The following is a 7062-nucleotide window of genomic DNA, read 5'->3' on the forward strand; positions in this document are numbered from 1 at the left end:
TATTTAACTAGGCAAGTCAGTAAAGAACAAATTCTTATTTACAGTGATGTCCTACCCCAGCCAAACCCGGACAACGCTGGGCCAATTGTGCGCCGCCCTATGGGACTCCCAATCACGGCTGTTTGTGATACAGCCTGGATTCAAACCAGGGTGTCTGAAGTGACACCTCTAGCACTGAGTTGCAGTGCCTTAGACCGCTGCGCCACTCGGGAGCCCCATGACCGACTCATGTCCACTACATCCACAAGATGTATTTTCTTCTAATGAAGTCTTCTTCTTCTTCTAGGTTATTGGTATTGCTCTGTTGATATTCATCTGTGTGGGACTCATAGTGTACGTGATCAGAGAGAGCTGCCAGCAGGAAGAGGAACTCCAGGAAGTCAACAACACTTATGAGATGTATGAGATGACATGACTTCGACAACATCATTAAGCCAAAACCAGTTTTTTGAAGCTATGGGAGAGAATTCATAATGTTTTCTCTTTCAAATGCCTCAAGACTGCAAGACCTTGTCTCTCCAGCAACTTCTAAAGGGAAGGGAACACTGCCGGTACCTCCCTCTCCAACCAAGGAGCATGAACAGAGGTGCAAACAGAGGAAAGGAGGAAATTCACCAACTCTTGGCGATAGAAATACTTGTTCTTGTTAAAACCAACACGTTTTGGCCTGTAGCCTTCTTCAGGGTCCAGTGACTTTTACCTTTCCTGCAAACTGTACATGAATGTTATACTTTTGAAAATGATACTTTTCTGATGAACAGTTTTTTAAAGTAGCCGGAGGGTGGGGGTATTTTTGTTGGTCTATCTGCGCTTTAGAAATGTTCTCTGTAGGTGTCAATGTGTCCCAATTTTTATAAATATTAAAATGTGTTAAGGTATGGTCACGTTTGTATGTAAGGTAGTTATAGCAACTAATAAAATAATGTTTTCCTACTTTTTTGATAGATTTGGTCAGGTTGCGTTGACATCAAATTGCCCAGCTATCATTTATACTAAACAATCAAATAGGAGCTTTTACAAACATTGGTACAAATGATGTGTTTATTCCATTAAGTGACGTCTGTACTTCTCTTTGCCAAACAGCAGATGGACTCACACACACACACTATCTGGCACACCTTCTGAGACCCAGCAGGAGCTGTGGACACAGACAGATAGCGGACAGAAATATCGACTCCCAGTTTTTACCCCAACCCTGGTTACTGGGCTGTCTAATGTGTCACCTCTTGTGTTGAGCTTTGGTTACATTGTGGACATTCTCAGACCAGGACAAGGGTACAAAGTAACAAAGGCCATTTCCTTTTGCGTGAGTTAGTCCCTGTGTTCAGTGGATTATGACGATTAAGCAGGTTATCATTGGTCCCAGCACAGAATATCCGGCATGGAACTGACCCGGTGCTGTGGGAGTCAAAGGTCAGGGAGTATCTCGTTACGCAGTTTCTGATTGGCTCAGATAGAGCTCTGTCACTGCTGTGATGGGTGGGTTCAGACCTCTTTGACAATCTTGTCCAGGGACTGATGTCTGGAGTGATAGACACTGCATCCTGGCTTTTGTTGACTGGGGCAGTTTGTTATCAACCTGCCCGAGTAAGGATAGAATTGTTAGGGTTCAAATATTAATAGAAACATAAGGGTAGTAAATGAACCCAACCTGGTCCCAGATCTGTGCTGTCTTGCCAACTCTTAAAGACCAATATAAGTTGTCAAGACAGCACAAACAGATCTGGAACCAGGCTACGTACTATTCTAAAAACGATTTCATTTTTAAATTTAACATCAACATAATAACAAAGTAACTTACAAAGGAAGAGGAAGTACACCAAGCTTTTTCCCAAAAAAAGTGGGCCCATTACTTCTGAAGCAGCCTTATGGTTTCAATGATCCTCGCAGTAGAAGATAACTTCCTGTTTACAGTGGCAGAATGTCGGCCAATCATAATTGATACAATGAATGAGGTCATCATGATATTTTCACACTCTGTCACTGTCTGTCTCTTGAGTATACTGCATTAGAATTTTGTTTTTTATCCATATGTTCAAGAAAATTGAGAATGACGCATTATATACAAAAATATATATTTTGATATTGATAAAATATTCATTTTATGGATAAAATATGAATGTTATTGATCATTTGATGATTGATCAATGAATATATTCAAATTCACATCTCAAAACATGACTTAATCACTTTAATCCTACAAAACTCAAAACCCATCAAGCCAGGGTTACGAGCAACACCCACGTCAGCAGAGTCGCTTTCATATCAACCGAAGTGGGACACGATCCAGAACATTTTATGTGAGTTTGTCCTCAGGAGACGAGCTCCTTTATGTCTCTTAACAAAGTCGATCCGGAGCACTGCCTTGTCCAGCGGTTTAATGGCTTGGCCTCTGTGTAGTCTAGGCAACCTCTGCATGACAACCACTTCTCTGTCCATAGTAATGAGGTCAACCATCTAAGCTGCTCCCCTCGCCTTCACCTTGGAGAGGTTGTCAGGCGGGTCGAGGGCGAGAATGAGACCGACAAGGAGGACGCCATGGTAGATGGCCTCCTGGACTTCGTTGGTTCCTCAGTGGGCTACGAAGGCCCAGGTCTTGGGGTGTCTCAAGAGGTCCTTCTGGAGGAGTCAGTCCACCAGGCCGGTGTTGTTACTCAAGGAGTCCACCAGGCCGGTGTTGTTACTCAAGGAGTCCACCAGGCCGGTGTTGTTACTCAAGGAGTTCACCAGGCCGGTGTTGTTACTCAAGGAGTCCACCAGGCCGGTGTTGTTACTCAAGGAGTCCACCAGGCCGGTGTTGTTACTCAAGGAGTCCACCAGGCCGGTGTTGTTACTCAAGGAGTCCACCAGGCCGGTGTTGTTACTCAAGGAGTCCACCAGGCCGGTGTTGTTACTCAAGGAGTCCACCAGGCCGGTGTTGTTACTCAAGGAGTCCACCAGGCCGGTGTTGTTACTCAAGGAGTCCACCAGGCCGGTGTTGTTACTCAAGGAGTCCACCAGGCCGGTGTTGTTACTCAAGGAGTCCACCAGGCCGGTGTTGTTACTCAAGGAGTCCACCAGGCCGGTGTTGTTACTCAAGGAGTCCACCAGGCCGGTGTTGTTACTCAAGGAGTCCACCAGGCCGGTGTTGTTACTCAAGGAGTCCACCAGGCCGGTGTTGTTACTCAAGGAGTCCACCAGGCCGGTGTTGTTACTCAAGGAGTCCACCAGGCCGGTGTTGTTATTCAAGGTGGAGAGTCACTGTCTGGTATACATGAGGGTCACAACAGAACCACAATGAAAATGCATGTTGACTTTTGTTTTTAATTCAATGGGCCTAGACACAGATAAAGCCTGGTCCTGAACCAAAAAGCACACTCAATGGAGAATAACCATTGAAATTGTTTTTTTAGTCCAGGCATAATCTGTGTTAGGGAACTTTTATTTACAATTTGTCCAAAAGATTCATTCATTCATCATTCAAGGATATATCCATTCATCCATACCGCCAGATGACTATCTAAGGCAGCTGGGCAAATGCAGCAGCGATCTGGTCTGCGATGTCTACAGGGAGTTCTGCCATTAAAGTCCCTCGAGTCATCATGGGTATGAATCATGGGTTTCTGTGAATATTTGAACCCTAACAATTCTATCCTTACTTGGGGGGTGGCAGGTAGTCTAGTGGTTAGAGCGTTGGACTTGTATGCAAAAGGTTGCAAAATTGAATCCCTGAGCTGACAAGGTAAAAAATCAGAAAATCTAAAATTAACCCAGTGTTACTAGGCCATCATTGAAAATAAGAATTTGTTCTTAACTGACTTGCCTAGTTTAATAAATCATGACCACCCCATGCTCTCTTAAACTCTGAACAAAGTCCTCCAGGTCCTGTGGAAGAGGAACCTACCCATGTAGACCATATTCAGCATGAGTCAGATATCTGCTTCCTGGAAAGTGGCATTGTAATTGACGTCAGGGCTGACGTAACGCTGGACCACTGGTTTGTACCAGGTTCTGTAATAAATGCCATGGAGTACAGTGCCTTCAGAAAGTATTCACACCCATCACCTTTTTGTACATTTTGTTGTTGGAGATTTTTGTCACTGGCCTACACACAATACCCCATAATATAAAAGTGTTGAATAAAAAAAAAAAAAAATGTACAAATGAATGAAAAGCTGAAATGTCTTGGATAAATAAGTATTCAACCCCGTTGTTATTTTTTATTTATTTAACTAGGCGAGTCAGTTAAGAACAAATTCTTATTTACAATGACGGCCTACCAGAAGGCAAAAGGCCTCCTGCGGGGACGGGGGCTGGGATTAAAAATAAAAAAATAAAAAATAACATATAAATATAGCTCAAAACACACATCACGACAAGAGAGACAACACAACACTACATAAAGAGAGACCTAAGACAACAACATAGCAAGGCAGCAACACATGACAACACAGCATGATAGCAACACAACATGGTAGCAACACAACATGGTAGCAGCACAAAACATGGTACAAACATTATTGGGTAAGCCTAAATAATTTCCGGGGTAAACATTTGCTTAACAAGTCACATAATAAGTTGCATGGACTCACCCTGTGTGCAATAGTGTTTAACATGATTTTTGAATAACTACTTCATATCTGTACCCAACACATACAGATAATTGTAAGGTCCTTCAGTCGATCAGTGAATTTCAAACACAGATTCAACTATAAACACCAGGGAGGTTTTCCAGTGCCTCACAAAGAAGGGCACTTATTGGTAGATGGTTAAACAATGAATATCACTTTGAGCATGATGAAGTTACCAATTACACTTTGAATGATGTATCAATACACCCAGTCACTACAAAGATACAGGTGTCCTTCCTAACTCAGTTGCCGGAGACAAAGGAAACTGCTCAGGAATTTTACCATGAGGCCAATGGTGACTTTGAAATGGTTACAGAGTTTAATGGCTGCGATAGGAGAAAACTGAGAATGGATCAACAACATTGTAGTTACTCCACAATACTATCCTAATTGGCAGAGTGAAAAGAAGGACACCTGTACAGAATAAAAATATTCCAAAACATGCATCCTGTTTGCAACAAGGCACTAAAGTAAAACTGCAAAAAATGTGGCAAAGCAATTTACTTTCTGTCCTGAATACAAAGTGTTATGTTTGGGGCAAATCCAAACACATTATTGAGTACCACTCTCCATATTTTTTAGCATAGTGGTGGCTGCATCATGATGGGTATGCTTGTAATCGTTAAGGACTGGGGAGTTTTTCAGGATAAAAAAATGTATGGAATGGAGTAAGCACAGGCAAAATCCTAGAGGAAAACCTGGTCCAGTCTTTTTTCCACATGACGCTGGGCTTTTCAGCACAATACAAGGCCAAATATACACTGGAGTTGTTTACCAAGAAGACAGTGAATGTTCCTGAGTGGCTGACTTACAGTTACAGACCTAAAAATGGTTGTCTAGCTATGATCAGCAACTAATTTGACAGAGCTTGTTGAATTTTGAAAAGAAATTATGGGCAAATATTGTACAATCCAGGTGTGGAACGCTCTTAGAGACTTACCCAGAAAGACTCAGAGCTGTAATCGCTGCCAAAGATGATTCTAACATGTTTTTACCCAGGGGGTTGAATACTTATCTGATCAAGATATACATTTACAAATGTTAGAATTCTTTTGTGTAAAAATAATTACAATTAAATCCATTTTGATCCCACTTTGTAGCACAACAAAATGTGGAAAAAGTCAAGGGGTGTGAATACGTTCTGTGGGCACTAAGTCCCGAGAATGTAAGCTACGACGTTGGTGACTCTCCGGGGAAATGTCATCCTGTCTATCAACTTTGTTGGTGTGAATGGGATGTAGGACAGAGGTGACGGGGCGATGACCAAATGAGCTTCACCTTGGATGGTCCATCTGACATTGTATACCAGAGGAAGATTGTCCCTCCACCAATCCCAGGATCCATCAAACTTCCATCCTGGAGAGAATGGATCAACTCGCTGTCTTCAAGGACCCGAGCAATCATTTCAGCCATGTTCTTGTGAAACCCAAAAAAGGACACTTCCAATGTCCTTGACTGAAGCATGATTTTCAGATGTTTACTTAATATAAATTCACCAAAGAAGTTTTAATGGAAGCCACCAGTGTTAAAGGATGGTGATGTAGGTGTAGTGGGGGGGAATTCTACTTGATGTATTTCACTGGTCATCCCCAAAGCCAACATTTACTTTGGCCACCTTTCCTTACAGTTCTCTGCTGCCAATAACTTGAACGAATTGCAAAAATCACTGAAGCTGGAGACTCATATCTCCCTCTCTAACTTTAAGCATCAGCTGTCAGAGCAGCTTACCGATCATTGTACAGTACCTGTAAATAGCACACCCAACTACCTCATCCCCATATTATTATTATTTTTGCTCTTTTGCACCCCAGTATCTCTACTTGCACATCATCATCTGCACATCTATCACTCCAGTGTTAATGCTAAATTGTAATTATTTTGCCAATATGGCCTATTTATTGCCTTACCTCCCTAATCTTACCTCATTTGCACACACTGTACATCGATTTTTCTATTGTGTTATTGACTTTACGTTTGTTTATCCCATGTGTAACTCTGTGTTGTTGTTTTTGTCGCACTGCTTTGCTTTATCTTGACCAGGTCGCAGTTGTAAATGAGAACTTGTTCTCAACGTCCTACCTGGTTAAATAAAGGTGAAATATATATATATATATATTTTTAAATGGACCAGTGGTTTGACACTCACACCACTGTGATGTCATGGCCTTTGGAATGAAGCTCTTCCATGATGACTCTCATGTCGACTCAGTGGCTTCCGTCCAATGGGTACACCAGGATTTTACCCCTAAAGACGCTATTGGACAGAGTGACGAGCAGTACAGCCAATGAGATCAGGGTTGGTTGATATAGCCACCCACCCATGGTGAATCGTTCACTGGAAACCTTAATAAAATACAAGGAAGTAGATGTCAATCAATCCCATGAATTAACTAGCCATCAGCTATAGTTTTGAGCACATTCAATAACATCAGACATGTATAGGAATCAGATA

General features: G+C 42.1%; 1 long non-coding RNA gene and 1 pseudogene across 1 annotated transcript; both read right to left on the reverse strand.

Annotated features, from left to right (window-relative positions):
• Positions 1-1023: 1023 nt before the first annotated feature.
• On the reverse strand, positions 1024-1898 carry LOC106584703 (uncharacterized). Its single transcript, XR_001323806.2, has 2 exons — positions 1802-1898; positions 1024-1579 (listed from the first exon to the last, which is right to left on the reverse strand). It is a non-coding gene; the product is annotated as an uncharacterized lncRNA (long non-coding RNA).
• A 367-nt stretch (positions 1899-2265) lies between these two features.
• On the reverse strand, positions 2266-6809 carry LOC123729831 (UDP-glucuronosyltransferase 2A1-like; annotated as a pseudogene).
• Between the last annotated feature and the right edge of the window lie 253 nt (positions 6810-7062).

Source organism: Salmo salar, chromosome ssa23, assembly GCF_905237065.1.
Source record: "Salmo salar chromosome ssa23, Ssal_v3.1, whole genome shotgun sequence".
Lineage (NCBI taxonomy): Eukaryota > Metazoa > Chordata > Actinopteri > Salmoniformes > Salmonidae > Salmo > Salmo salar.